General features: G+C 43.4%; 1 protein-coding gene across 16 annotated transcripts in view; it reads right to left on the bottom strand.

Annotated features, from left to right (window-relative positions):
• Positions 1-14,598, bottom strand: part of KALRN (kalirin RhoGEF kinase) — a 705,836-nt gene that overhangs the window by 338,887 nt on the left and 352,351 nt on the right. The window lies entirely within an intron of this gene.

The following is a 14,598-nucleotide window of genomic DNA, read 5'->3' as shown; positions in this document are numbered from 1 at the left end:
GTGGGTGCTGGGCAGTGTGGTGGTGGCCATTCCTAAAGGGACCCTGTGAATGACTCAAACAGCATCATATATGTTGTTTTTTTGTTTGCTTTTCTCTTGGGAAAGAGGGACATTAAAGACTTTTCTTTGGGTGATATTTAGAAATTAAACAGGAGAGGCTAAGAGGAGACAGTGCCATCTTTGAGGGTGTTTCCTCCTAGAATGTTGCGATCAGGACAGCAAATTGACATGAAAAGACTAAATCTGAAAATGTGAGCAAAGGGAGACATGACCAGCTCTGCACAGGAGGACATTTTCATGTCTGGGAGTCAATGATGGTGGTCATTGTGGGCTCTTTGGGAACTTGGAGCAGGGGGTGAAACCAATGTGGATCAGTCAGACCTAACCTTGTTCTCAACATGGCCACTGCTACCAGTAAACATTGTCTTTTAGGTTCTTCACACAGGGGATGAGCCGAGATGGCAACTGACCGCAGGCATATTCTACGGACATCACCAGATGGTCAACACCAAAATCAGATTGGTTATATTCTTTGCAGCTGAAGATGCAGAAGCTCTATACAGTCAGCAAAAACAAGAACAGGAGCTGACTGTAGCTCAGATCATGAACCTCTTGTTGCAAAATTCAGACTTAAATTGAAGAAAGTAGGGAAAACCATTAGGCCATTTGGGTATGACCTAAATCAAATACCTTATGTTTATACAGTGGAAGTGACAAACAGATTCAAGGGATTAGATCTGGTAGACAGAGAGCCTGAAGAACTGTGAACGGAGGCTCGTGACATTGTACAGGCGGCAGTGATCAAGACCATCCCCAAGAAAAAGAAATGCAAAAAGGCAAAATGCTTGTTTGAGGAGGCTTTACAAAATTTCTGAGAAGAGAAGAGAAGTGAAAGGCAAAGGAGAAAAAAAGAAAGATATACTCATTTAAATGCCGAGTTCCAAAAAAAAAATAAATAAATAAATAAATAAATGCCGAGTTCCAAAGAACAGTAAGGAGAGATAAGAAAGTCTTTTTAAGTGAACAATGCAAAGAAATAGAGGAAAACAACAGAATAGGAAAGACTAGAGATCTCTTCAGGAGAATTAGAACTACCAAGGGAACATTTCATGTAAAGATGGGCACAATAAAGAACAGAAACGGTATGGACCTAACAGAAGCAGAAGATATTAAGAGGTGGCAAGAATACAAAGAAGAACTATACAAAAAAGATCTTCATGACCCAGATAACCACAATGGTGTGGTCACTCACCTACAACCAGACATCCTGGAGTGTGAAGTCAAGTGGGCCTTAGGAAGCATCACTACAAACAAAGCTAATGGAGGTGATGGAATTCCAGCTGAGCTTTTTTCAAATCCTAAAAGATGATGCTGTTAAAGTGCTGCACTCAATATGCCAGCAAATTTGGAAAACTCAACAGTGGCCACAGGACTGGGAAAGGTCAGTTTTAATTCCAATCCCAAAGAAGGGCAATGCCAAAGAATGTCCAAACTACCACACAACTGCACTCATTTCACATGCTAGCAAGGTCATGCTCAAAATTCTCCAAGCTAGGCTTCAATAGTACATGAACTGAGAACTTCCAGATGTTCAAGCTGGATTCAGAAAAGGCAGAGGAACCAGAGATCAAATTGCCAACATCTGCTGGATCATAGAAAAAGCAAGAGAATTCCAGAAAAACATCTGCTTCATTGACTATGCTAAAGCCTTTGTGTGGATCACAACAAACTATGGAAAATTCTTCACGAGATGGGAATACCAGACCATCTTATCTGCCTCCTGAGAAACCTGTATGCAGGTTAAGAAGCAACAGTTAGAACTGAACATGGAACAACATACTGTTTCAAAATTGGGAAAGGAGTGCATCAAAGCTGTATATTGTCACCCTGTTTATTTAACTTACATACAGAGTACATCATGTGAAATGCCGGGCTGGATGAAATACAAGCTGGAATCAAGATTGCCAGGAGAAATATCAGTAACTTAGATATGCAGATGACACCACCCTAATGGCAGATAATGAAGAGGAACTGAAGAGCCTCTTGATGAAGGTGAAAGAGGAGAGTGAAAAAGCTAGCTTAAAACTCAACATTCAAAAACTAAGATCATGGCATCCGGTCCCATCACTTCATGGCAAATAGATGGGGGAAAAAATGGAAACAGTAACAGACTTTATTTTCTCAGGCTCCAAAATCACTGCAGATGGTGACTACAACCATGAAATTAAAAGGCACTTGCTCCTTGGAAGAAAAGTCTAGATTTGTCTGACAAATCTAGACAGCATATTAAAAAGCAGACACATTACTTTGCCACCAAAGGTCCAAACAGTCAAAGCTATGGTTTGTCCAGTAGTCATGGATGCGAGAGTGGACCATAAGGAAGGGTGAGCGCTGAAGAATTGATGCTTCTGAACTGTGATGTTGGAGAAGACTCCTGAGAGTCCCTTGGACTGCAAGATCAAACCAGTCAATCCTAAAAGAAATCAACCCTGAATACTTACTGGAAGGACTGATGCTGAAGCTGAAGCTGAAGCTCCAGTACTTTGTTCACCTGATGCCAAGAGCCGACTCACTGAAAAAGGTCCTGATGCAGGCAAAGATTGAAGGCAGGAGGAGAAGTGGGTGGTAGAGGATGAGATGGTTAGATAGCATCACCGACTCAATGGATATGAATTTGAGCAAACTCCGAGAGATAGTGAAGGACAAGGAAGCCTGGCGTACTGCAGTCCATGGGGTTGCAAAGAGTAGGACAGGACTGAGTGACTGAACAACAATATTCTAGGGACTCTGGGAGCTGAACCATAATCCCTCACATTTGGTTATTCTCACAATATTTTAAATTCTTTCATTATCATTATCTTTGTTGATTTCTGACCAGTGATCTTTGATGTTACTACTATAACTTGCTGAAAGCTCAGATGATGGTTAGTATTTTTTTTAGCATTAAAGCATTTTTTAAAAAGTCATATACTTTGTTTTTTTAGACATAATGCTATGGCATACTTAACAGACAAAACTTTTATATGCACTGGGAAACCAAGATTCATGTGGCTCACTTTGTTTTGGTATTCGGTTTATTGCAGTGGTCTGAAAGTGAACCCACAAGAGCTCTGAGGTATGCCTTCCTTCCATTCCCCCTGCTGCAGCCTCGGCTCAAGACTTTATGCCTTTCCTCAGGGAGGAAATAGAGCATTGCAGGATAACTTGTCTCTAAAAACATTGGCATCCCAGCAATCTAGCTGTGGTTTCAGCCTCCTTAGGCTGAAGCAGAAGGATAAGTAGGCTTTTTAAAGACAGAGTGTGGAAGAGGCGGTGAGTGAAAACACTTGAAGTTAGCACTCTGGGCCCTGTGCTCTGGGGATGAGGATGGATGAGGATGGATAAGGCCAAAGTTCCTCTTATAATTCAAAAGAGGTTAGTGTGGACCGGAGGATGTAACAATCAGAGGACCAGTATAGAACTCTCCCCTCCTGACGATTATTTTTCCAGGCTTGGAAATGGACATTTGCCTTATCTCCTAGTGTAGCTAGTCCTAAGTTTAAGGATAAGTAGTGATCCAAAAGTTCCTTTGTAAGACACTTACTTAGCACTGGGAGTGTATAGTCCATGTAAATGGGAGTTAGATTCCCAGGACAAAATAGAGAAAATCAGTTGAGCACATAGCATTTTTTTTTTTTTTTTTGGCTAAGCTGCATGGCATGTGGGATTTTAGTTACTTAATCAGGGATTAAATCTGAGCCCCCTGCAGTGGAAGAGCAGAGTCTTTACCACTGGGAAGACTCCATAGCATATTTAAACTATAGTACTAGCTTCTCAGGTGGCTCAGTGGTAAAGAATCCACCCGTCCATACAGAAGATACAGGAGACCCGGATTTGATCCCTGAGTTGGGAAGACCTGCTGGAGGAGGAAATGGCAACCCATTCCAGTATTCTTGCCTGAAAAAAAAATCCCATGGACAGAGGAACTTGGGGGTTACAGTCCATGGGATCTCAAAGAGGCAGACATGACTGCGTACGCAAGCTCACTGATATAGCACATCAGTACAGTCAAAATGTATAACTAGGGTGATACAGGAAAATGCTTTTCAGTTTTCATTCCAGGGCATCAGGCACATATTTCTCCATCATCTGTTGGCTCTTGGAGAGGAAGAAGGGATGGACTCTGATGATAGCAAAGTGGTCTTTGGTGGGAAGCAATAGGATAGAAAGGAGGAAACCACTTGGTACCAGTGATGGGTTAACCCACCACATTATGTCTGCTGGAAGGACATCTGCCTACGTATCCTGAATAAAGGAATAAACAGTAGTTGTCTCCATGAGGACGATTTGTGTGTCCAAACAAGGAGTAACTAATGACTACTCCTAATCAGATGCTCCTTCAATTGGAGACTGTCTATACAAATCTGCTACAAGTCTACTAATTGGGACTGATACCAAAAATAACTATTGCACTTGCCAATACTTCCCAACACAAATAGTGTGGGAGCTGAGAGTATCTCTGGGAACCTAAACACTGGCTTTATCACATTTACATATACAATCATCACCCTGTCCCATTCTCATACACATCTCTACTTGCTGGAAAGCATTTTCCTCTGCACGTCTAAAATGTTTCAACACCTCTTCCTATTAACAATAAGTGGTGTATTTTCAGAACTCCACATTTTTAAAGTAAAGTTTTATTTCCTACAGTCTAACTTTTATGTGTTTAAGAACACCTAGACTGAGTAATTCTGAGAAAAGAATAGCAGTTGTTCTTTACCAGGGTGTTCTCCTTTACTGATTTTCTCTTTCCTTCTTATCCTCAGTAACCCTCTTCATTTACAGGCTACGCTTTAACCTTGATGTATTTTCTTTCAGTTGCAGGCCAGAAGCTGAATATCTAGGTATTCTCAGGCAAAACAGCAGAAGAGATAACAAGAATTAACTATTAGCATATTACCTATTTAATATAATGATAAAAAGCAATGCTTTGTTTCTGGACCAAAAGCCAGGGTCAATCCTAGAGGCTGCCAATACTGGTTACAAAACATGATCTGTCAGAAAACATCAGGACCAGCTTGTAAGAAAGGACCAACCAGATTCCAGAAAATGTGGCCACCCCAGGGGACTGAGACACAAAGCAAGGAAGGACTTTCTCCTTGACTCTTCCCACCTACGCCTCCAGGGCAGAGAGAGCAGTGGATGGCAGAGACTGGGCCAGGCCTGATGCTCAGACTGAACAAAAGAAGACGGTATACACAGGAAGGGACCTAGAGGCCAGAGGCTGGCCTAGAGCTGCAGGCTGGGATTAAAAGAAGAGTGAGAAGAGAGAGCCCTAGGGAGCTGAGCAATTAGAAGATCAAAACCAGGAGAGTATCATGCAGACACAAAGCTCTGAAGACTGCTCCTGCTGCTGCTGCTGCTGCTGCTGCTGCTGCTAAGTCGCTTCAGTTGTGTCTGACTCTGTGCGACCCCATAGACGGCAGCCCACCAGGCTCCCCCGTCCCTGAGATTCTCCAGGCAAGGACACTGGATTGGGTTGCCATTTCCTTCTCCAATGCAGGAAAGTGAAAAGTCAAAGTGAAGTTGCTCAGTCGTGTCCGACTCAGAGGGAAGTATTTAATCCTTTTCCCACTAAGCAAGTCCCAGATGCAGCCAGCTGGCAACTATATTGCTGCTGGGAAGCAACCCACCACCCCAGCACTATGGGAATTTGATAACACAGTCTCCACCCTGGCTACCCTTCCCCTCCTTCCTCCTCGTCACTCAGCTCAAATGGGCAAAATAATGGAGGGGAACATGTAACCACAAAAGAAGAATGAGGACAAAAATGTTTTAGAAGTGAAGGAGGCAGACCTAAGTGTTCAGATATGAATTTGTGGCTTGCCCAGTAGCCTGGCCCTATAGAAGTTCATTCTCACGTGGAATTCTTGAAGCCAAAAAAATAGCGGTTGGTGAGACAGGATCTCCATGGAACAGAGATAAGTAGGGCCACCTGCTGCAAGATTTGGCAATTCAAGAGACTGGGGAGGCAGGGAGCTGTACCCAAAATGCTGTTCTCTCTCAAAAGAGTAACTTTGCACTGTTGCTGTTTTTCCTGTTTTCCATATTCTATGTTTGGCTGTTGGTGGGAGGCAGTGGGCGGGAGGAGGGAGAAGGCAGGCCTTTGGAGAAAGACAGTTGGTTTGAAAATACTGCTGAAAGCCTTGGGGCTTGTGGACTTACTTTCTCTTCTGTTCTATCCTGAAAAGGGCAGACAGAAAAAGATGTGCCTGACCCAGGGAAATGGGGGTCAGGTGAAAGGGGGAATGAGCAGAGGGGCTGGTCCACACTTCTGCTTCTGCCCCAGTGGGCACAATGCTTCTCGAGCCCTTTCACCCCCATGTGGTCACATATAGTCCTAAGAGTCCACATTCCGATCTGAAGGGAGCCCACTGCCTATGACCCTCTTTATGAATGGTGTTCCTGCTCATTTTCAACTTCGTGGACCCTGGACCCCTATCTGCCCTGTTCTTATCATAGCTAACCTCCCTGGGTTTCATCCATAGACTCTATGGAACAGGGTCTCTTAACAGCAGCACTGATATCATTTTGGGCTGGATAATTCTATGTTAGGGGGCTGTTATGGGTTGAGTTCTGTTCTTCCAAAAAGGTATGTTGCAACCTTAATGGCCAGTACCTGAGAATGTGACCTTTTTTTTTTTTAAGAAATAGTGTCAGTGAAGGTAGAATTAGTTGAGGTCAGACTGGAGTTGGGTGGGCTGTAATCCACTATGACTTGTGGCCTTATAAAAATATGAGTTCAGGAACATACAGATACAGAGAGGGCACTGTGTGACGCGAAGGCCAAGGCTGGGGTGATACAAAGGAATACCAAAGATTGTCAGCAAACACCAGAAGTCCAGAGAGAGGCTCGGAACAGATTCTCCCTTATGGAAGGAACTAACCTACCAATACCTTGATTTTCGTCTTTGAGCCTCCGGAACTGAGAGACAATACACTTCTGTTGTTTTAAGCCACCCAGTTTGTGGTCCTTTGTTACAGTAGCCCTAGGAAATTAACACAGGGGCTGTTCTCTGTACTGCAGGGTGTTTAGCTGCATCCCTGCCCTCTACCCACAGGATGCCAAAAGCAACGCCTTCCCCAGATGCCAACCCCAAAATTCCTCGGACATTGACAGACATGCCCTGGGTGGGGGTGGGGGATGGGCAAAAATGTCTTCCAGTGGAGAAGTTCTTTTAGATCATAAGACCATCAAGGAAGTCCCAGTGAGGGAGCCCATACAACCTCCTTAGCTTATACTGCTTTTCTGATAGTCCCTCAGATGGCAGAAGCCTTAAGAAATCTAATCCTGTGGTTCGCATAGGACAGGACTGGGCAGTAGACCAAGGAGCCTGGGGGAGAAAAGCAGTGTTCAGGTCCTACCCCAGATTACTCAAATCAGAATGGGAGCTAAGGAGGAGGTGGGGGAGGGGAGTATCCGGCAGCATATGTTTTTAAAAACTTAAACTTATATGCAGAGTACATCATTCTAAACACTAAGTTGGATGAATCACAAGCTGGAATCAAGATTGCCAGGAGAAATATCAATAATCTCATGCAGATGATACCACCCTAATGGCAGAAAGTGAAGAGGAACTGAAGAGCCTCTTGATGAAGGTGAAAGAGGAGAGTGAAAAAGCTAGCGTAAAACTCAACATTCAAAAAATGAAGATCATGGCATCTGGTACCATCACTTCATGGCAAATAGATGGGAAAAAATGGAAAAGTAATAGACTTTTTTCTTGGACTCCAAAATCTGCAGACAGTGACTGCAGCCATGAAATTAAAAAATGCTTGCTCCTTGGAAGAAAAGCTATGACAAACCTAGACAGCATATTAAAAAGCAGACACATCATTTTGCCAACAAAGGTCTGTATAGTCAAAGCTATGATCTTTCCAGTAGTCATGTACAGATGTGAGAGTTGGACCATAAAGAAGGCTAAGCGCTGAAGAATTGATGCTTCTGAACTGTGGTGCTGGAAAAGACTCGTGAGAGTCCCTTGGACTGCAAGGAGATCCAACCAGTCAGTCCTGAAGGAGATCAACCCTAAATATTCATTGGAAGGACTGATGCCAAAGCTGAAGCTCCAATACTTTGGCCACCTGATGGAAAGAGCCGACTCATTGGAAAAGACCCTGATGATGAGAAAGATTGAGGGCATGAGGAGAAGGGGACAAGAGAGGATGAGATGGTTGGATGGCATCACTGACTCAATGGACATGAGTTTGAGCAAACTCTAGGAGATAGTAAAGGACAGGGAAGCCTGGTGTGCTACAGTCCATGGGGTCCCAAAGATTCAGACATGACTGAGCAACTCAACAACAACAAAAGTGTGTTAGTCACTCAGTCATGTCTGACTCTTTTCGACCCCATGGACTGTAGCCCACCAGGCTCTGTCCATGGAATTCTATATGCAAGAGTACTGGAGTGGGTAGCCATTACCTTCTCCAGGGGATCTTCCCGACCCAGGGATCAAACCTAAGTCTCCCACATTGAAGCAGATTCTTTACCATTTGAGCCACCAGGGAAGCCTGTAAAAGCTTCCTAGGTGACTATAATTGCAGTCTCTGCTGCTGCTAAGTCGCTTCAGTCGTGTCTGACTCTGTGCAACCCCTGAGACGGCAGCCCACCAGGCTCCCCTGTCCCTGGGATTCTCCAGGCAAGAACACTGGAGTGGGTTGCCATTTCCTTCTCCAATGCATGAAAGTGAAAAGTGAAAGTGAAGTCGCTCAGTCATGTCCGACTCTTAGCGACCCCATGGACTGCAGCCTACCAGGCTCTTCCGTCCAGGGATTTTCCAGGCAAGAGTACTGGAGTGGGGTGCCAAAAGCACTCTCTAAGCGTAGGGCTCACAGCCTGGGCTGAAATTCTAAGGTGACAGAAACCTCATGTTTTGCCCCAAAAGAGCTACAGGTTTTGAATGAATGGTAATATTATTAATGACCAGAAAAACCTGGAGAATTTAGGACTATAATGAATTCAACAGTTTACCTAGTAGTTTAAATACAGTAACTATGGTTTATAAAAGTAAAAAATAAACATAACCAGAATGTTCAATACTGGGGGGAGGTTACTACACTGTGGGCTTTCCTGGTGGCTCTGCCTACAATGCAGGAGACCGAGGTTCAATCCCTGGGTTGGGAAGATCCCCTGGAGAAGGAAACGGCCACCCACTCCAGTATTCTTGCCTGGAGAATCCCAGGGACAGAGGAGTCTGGCTGGACATGACTGAGACAACACTTTTAATACACTGTGGTACGACCAAATGAGGCAGTCCTCACGATTATGCTTTGAAGACTATCTAGTGATCTGAGGAAGTATCCCTGATGTAAGATCAAATGAAGAAGTCAGCATAAATCAAAGTATGGTTCTGGTCCTAACTACCTACCTATCTACTGGAAAAAACTACTACTGGTGATGGTGGCTGCCAGTTTTGGACCCATCTACAAGTATTACTACAGTGTAAGGTAGCAATGCTATTATGTCATGTTATAGATAAGAAAACCGAGGCTTGGAAAGGTGAAAGAATTTGAAATCTCAAATAAGCTCACATAGCTGCTGAATAGTAGATGTCAAGGTGGAATTCACACTCATTTGACTCTAAGCAAAACATTCTTTGCATTTTTCTGTGCTGACTGGCAACTTGCCAATAAATATTAATAGTTTATATATAACTATCTCTAAGCTATATTAGGGATATGATTTTCCCCACTATTTTCTTGTTTCCAAATGTTCTATGGTCAGCATGTATTAATTTTATAGTCAAAAAAATGGGAAAATCATTTGAAGTAAAAAAATTATATGCAGGGCATTCTTTAGAAATTATTCCAAAAAATAAACCAAATTTTATGTTTACATGTGTTTGCTTCTTTTTGTCTGTGTAAGAAGAAAAACATACAAATTAACTGTGATTGCCTTGGGAGTAAGGGATTAGGAAGTGGGAATGGAGGGATAATTAGCATTTTTATTTACACATATCTTTGCAAGGTTTCGCTTGTTATTGTAACAATTAGGAATCTCTTTCAAACTTTGAAAAATACTAAATAAAAGAAATTTAAAAGGAAAACATGGGGATCTAATATATTTTTGTCAATGGAGTAACATCTAGAAATACAAATAACTTTCATTATAAATGTATTTATGTTAGAGATGGATGCATTTCCTAGTTCTGGGTTCCCGAAGACATTCATGCTTGACCAATCAGTGTGACATATTCTATCATATAAAAACGTACAATCTCTATGTAGCCCCAGTCAGTGATTTCAGCTTTCTCAGTTTGGATTTTATGACACTACTCAGCATAGCTCAGAAGAAACATGATTTTGATATGACATATATATATATATATGCAAAAAAGATCCAGTCAAAAATAATCACCTATGAAATCTTGGAAATTATTTCCCCTGGCACAATGCCAGCATCAACTACCCAGGACCCTGAGCTGTCTCCCACAGCAGGAAAAAAATAAGAGACATGTCAAATTTGAAAATACTTAAAAGTGAGGCTGATTCTCAGACAATACTCCCAAGAGCCTCTGTCTGGAATGCTGCGATAGGCTTTGGTTGAAAGCCTTCTTTATCACCATCACATAAATATCAAAGCCCTCATGCCGATGGCGTGGAGCCGACAGCAGCACAGAGTGACAGGCAAGGGCCAGTCCTTGGGTACTTATGTGTGTGAGACTGACAAGGTGATGTGACTGAAAAGCTTAGGGCCTTTTAAATAAAAGTCAGCAAAATAAAGATGGAGTGATGCAAAGATCAGAGGAATAATAGAAGAATCATTTTCTTCTTCTAGAAGAAGAAAATGATCATTTTCTTCAGATTCTTCTAGAGGAATCATTGTCTCTCTCCCTATCTTGCTGATGCACTCTGGGACTGTGGTTTCAGTGGCTTTAGAAGGTCCAGGTCACTTATATCTCACCTTCCCCAGGTGTGCCACTAAGATCATCATCACCATCATGCAAGAGAAATATGGGTTTTAGCCACAGGACTGCTCCAGGGCCCACAGGAGGTGACACATACTGCTCTAGGGTCTACATTCCCTCACCCAGTCAGGTCTCCCTGAATGCAAGCCAGCCCTAGAAGGTTCTGAAGTGTTGGGAAGGACCCTCAGTAAGGGCAAAGGAAAACCTTGGCCTCTGCTGTGGCCCTGAAGGTCTTTGTACTCATGACTGAAATTAGTGAACATGGCCATGCATCCTGAGGCATCCAAAAAAAAAAAAAAAAGATGAATTATGTTCAGAATGATCTATATATAAACCATAGAAAGTTTAAACTGTATTTCAGAAAGTTTACCATCAATAAAGATGAACTTTGAAAAGTTTCAGCATGAAGTGGTTAAGATTAAATCTTGGTTCTCTATGAAATGACATAGAGCAGTTCATTCTCTAATGATGAGAAGAAAATGAGGTGTGACAGTACAAAGTGAAGATGTGATGCTCGGTGTACACTGGATAACAAATGACTGGGTAAATGTATAGGCCTGGAGAAGGTTTCAAAAACAGGCACGTTTTTGAGTCAACTTCAAAAAGTCTAAAATGTGAAGGCTAAGAGGAGGAATCTACCAGGCAAGAGAATGGCTTGGGCAAAGGTCCAGATTGGAAAGTTGGGAGGATATGAGAGCTCTTGGCAAGGAGCTAAGAGAGGCACAGTCCTGGGGTTTTCCCCTCAAGCCAGGGTTGGTGATGGAAAGCTTGCTGGGGGTAAAAAGAAGAAGTGGCACTTGGTTCTTCAGGAAGAACAGCCACTCTGTTCAGAAAAGCACAGTGTAGGAGTCAGAGAGCCTAGCTCTAGTCCTCACTGTGGAATATGTCCAGAACAGTGGCTGTGTGATATGGAACGGTGGTAGGGAGTGGGCTGAAGGGGGCAAGAGAGACAGAGGAAGGAGACCTACACAAAGAATGGGGCTACCTGCACTCCCTTCTCAAATAGGACCAGACTCAGAGATTTGCTCTAAGACAGAAGAGACACCATATATCCACCAAGGACCGTTGACCACAAACTGTCCCCCAAAACCCAGGGCCCTCTGAAACCTCAGGATCTCCATTTTCAAAGAGTAAACAACATTTTCTCGTTTCCTTAGGTGATCAATTGAAGACACTCACCCACTGGAGCATTTCCTTGGAGCAGAGATGCTGCAGGAGATCAAAGTCTCCCCACATATGGCCTCCAAGGGAAAGGGCAGAATCCGAATAGCTGGAGATCAACTATGAGATAGGGAAGGGTCATAGAGTTCGGGTTCATATCTCATCATTCACCTTATTATCTGGAGTTCTTGAAAGTTCCTAACTTTTACAGACCAAGCAGTATCTTCCATGACCAGACTATACCCATAATGCTCATCATGAGAACCTTGGCATGATCATGAGTAATTAAGTACAACTCCCCTCCCTCAATACAACAAAGGGGAAATTAAGCAATGAGGATTCTTTACTGCTGAGCCACTGGGGAAGCCCAGAGGTTATGTGAACTCAGAAGCAATAAATGGGACAAAGTTGGCTAGGTAGTAAGGTCTGGCAGGGCATGGATACATTGACATAACCCTAAAGAAGGTAGAGGGAAGGGTCACTGTAGGCCCCCAGGGCTTTCTGAAAGCTGTAAGCAAGGCTTCCTTGTTCTCTTTGGGCAGAAGGGCATGTAAGAGAAGTGGCCACCGTGCTCTATGTACAAAGCATCATGATGTTTCCATTTCCAAAATCCACCTCTGACCCCAAACTCTCCCTGATCTACACTTACATAAACATCAGAACAAGGCTCATAAAATCACTAGCTTTAGCTTTAGAATGTGGGAAGTTTCCCGGCTAATCCCTGCTACGCCTGGGAATCTGGCCCTCAAACAGTGTCAGAAGTCTGGGGCGTAAAGAGTTCACTTAAACTCAGAGACTGGTCAGCTCATTCCCTCTCTTGGGAAATAGCCGGTATGGGGCAGCAGCATCAATCTTTTCTGTATCTTTAGCTCCTCTTTCCTGAGCATGTTCCAGACATGATCTCATCCACTGTCATTATATGCCCCGAGTAATAATGATAATTTACATCTGCTTTGTGCTCTAGACTTAAAGCATTTTTAAGTACATTATCTCATTTAATACTTACTTCAGCTATGATGGAATAAACATAATCCCCACTTTGTAGATGTAGAAAGGCTGTTAGGCGACCTGTACACATAGCCAGAGTGGCTCTGGGCTTCCTACCCAGGTGTTCCAATCCCTGTGCCCTTCCTTCTCACTGGGATCTTGTTGCCTCCCACAAGGAAAAAGGGAGGAAGAATCTATAACTCTCATTTTGTTGATGATAAGGTTATGGCTTTAATTATCAAAATGGCCTTTATGTGGGGCACAGGATAAGGAAAGAATCTAGGAAAATAGTGTGTGAAAGTCATCTGGCACCAAGTCATTTGACCCCTGAAGCCATGATGGGATGTAATTCCTTGGAACAAACTTCACACCTTTCTAACTTTATAAACTTGTAAAACTTTTACCAAAGCCACAGCAGGTGGGTCAGACCCAAGTTTTGCATCCAAATAACCCTCTCTTCTGTAGCTGGTCCCCCAGCCCAAGCAAATGAGACTGACCTTATTAAATCCCAAGACACTAAAGAGTCCATGACTTCCCTAGTAGCTCAGATGGTAAAGCGACCGCTTGCAATACAAGAGACCCTGCAGAAGGAAAGATCCTTGGGTCAGGAAGATCCCCTGGAGAAGGAAATGGCAACCCAATCCAGTATTCTTGTCTGGAAAATCCCATGGATGGAGGCCCCTGGTGGGCTACAGTACATGGGGTTGCAGAGAATCAGACATGGCTGAGCAACTTTCACTTTCACTTCACTTCAAACAGTCCATAAATTTAGAGTCCAAGAAGGCTCCTGAAGAAGAAGAAAACTGAAACATGTCTATCACGTGGGTTTGGAGTTCCCTTTTTAGCCTTATTCGCTGCCCCCTTCCCTCAAAGTTATTTTCAAATTCTATGCATGTGATGGACTAAAGTCCACCAGAGCTATTTCAATCCATACTTGGCATTGCTGAGGCTCAGATATATTATACAAAATAGCCCAAAGTGTGAAACACCATGGGGATGTGTAATTACAGCTAAGGTTGCCCATGCTCCTAGAATATAGTAGGACAGCTGTGCTAGTCTCAGAAGGTGAAATTGAGCTGCTCAGTTGTGTTTGACCCTTTGCAACCCCATGGACTGTAGCCTATCAGACTCGTCTGTCCATGGAATTCTCCAGGCAAGAATACTGGAGTGCGTTCAGTTCAGTTCAGTTCAGTCGCTCAGTCATGTCCGAATCCTTGCGACCCCATGAACTGCAGGATGCCAGGCCTCCCTGTCCATCACTAACTCCTGGAGTTTACTCAAACTCACGTCCATCGAGTCGGTGATGCCATCCAGCCATCTCATCCTCTGTCGTCCCCTCTTCCTCCTGCCCTCAATCCCTGCCAGCATCAGAGTCTTTTCCAATGAGTCAACTCTTTGCATGAGGTGGACAAAGTACTGGAGTTTCAGCTTCAGCATCATTCCTTCCAAACAACACCCCACCCAGGACTGGTCTCCTTTAGGATGGACGGGTTGGATC

The sequence above is a fragment of the Bubalus kerabau genome, chromosome 2 (assembly GCF_029407905.1).
Source record: "Bubalus kerabau isolate K-KA32 ecotype Philippines breed swamp buffalo chromosome 2, PCC_UOA_SB_1v2, whole genome shotgun sequence".
Taxonomy (NCBI): domain Eukaryota; kingdom Metazoa; phylum Chordata; class Mammalia; order Artiodactyla; family Bovidae; genus Bubalus; species Bubalus kerabau.
Note: the sequence above shows the minus strand (reverse complement) of the source record. Positions and strands in the feature narration are given on the sequence as shown.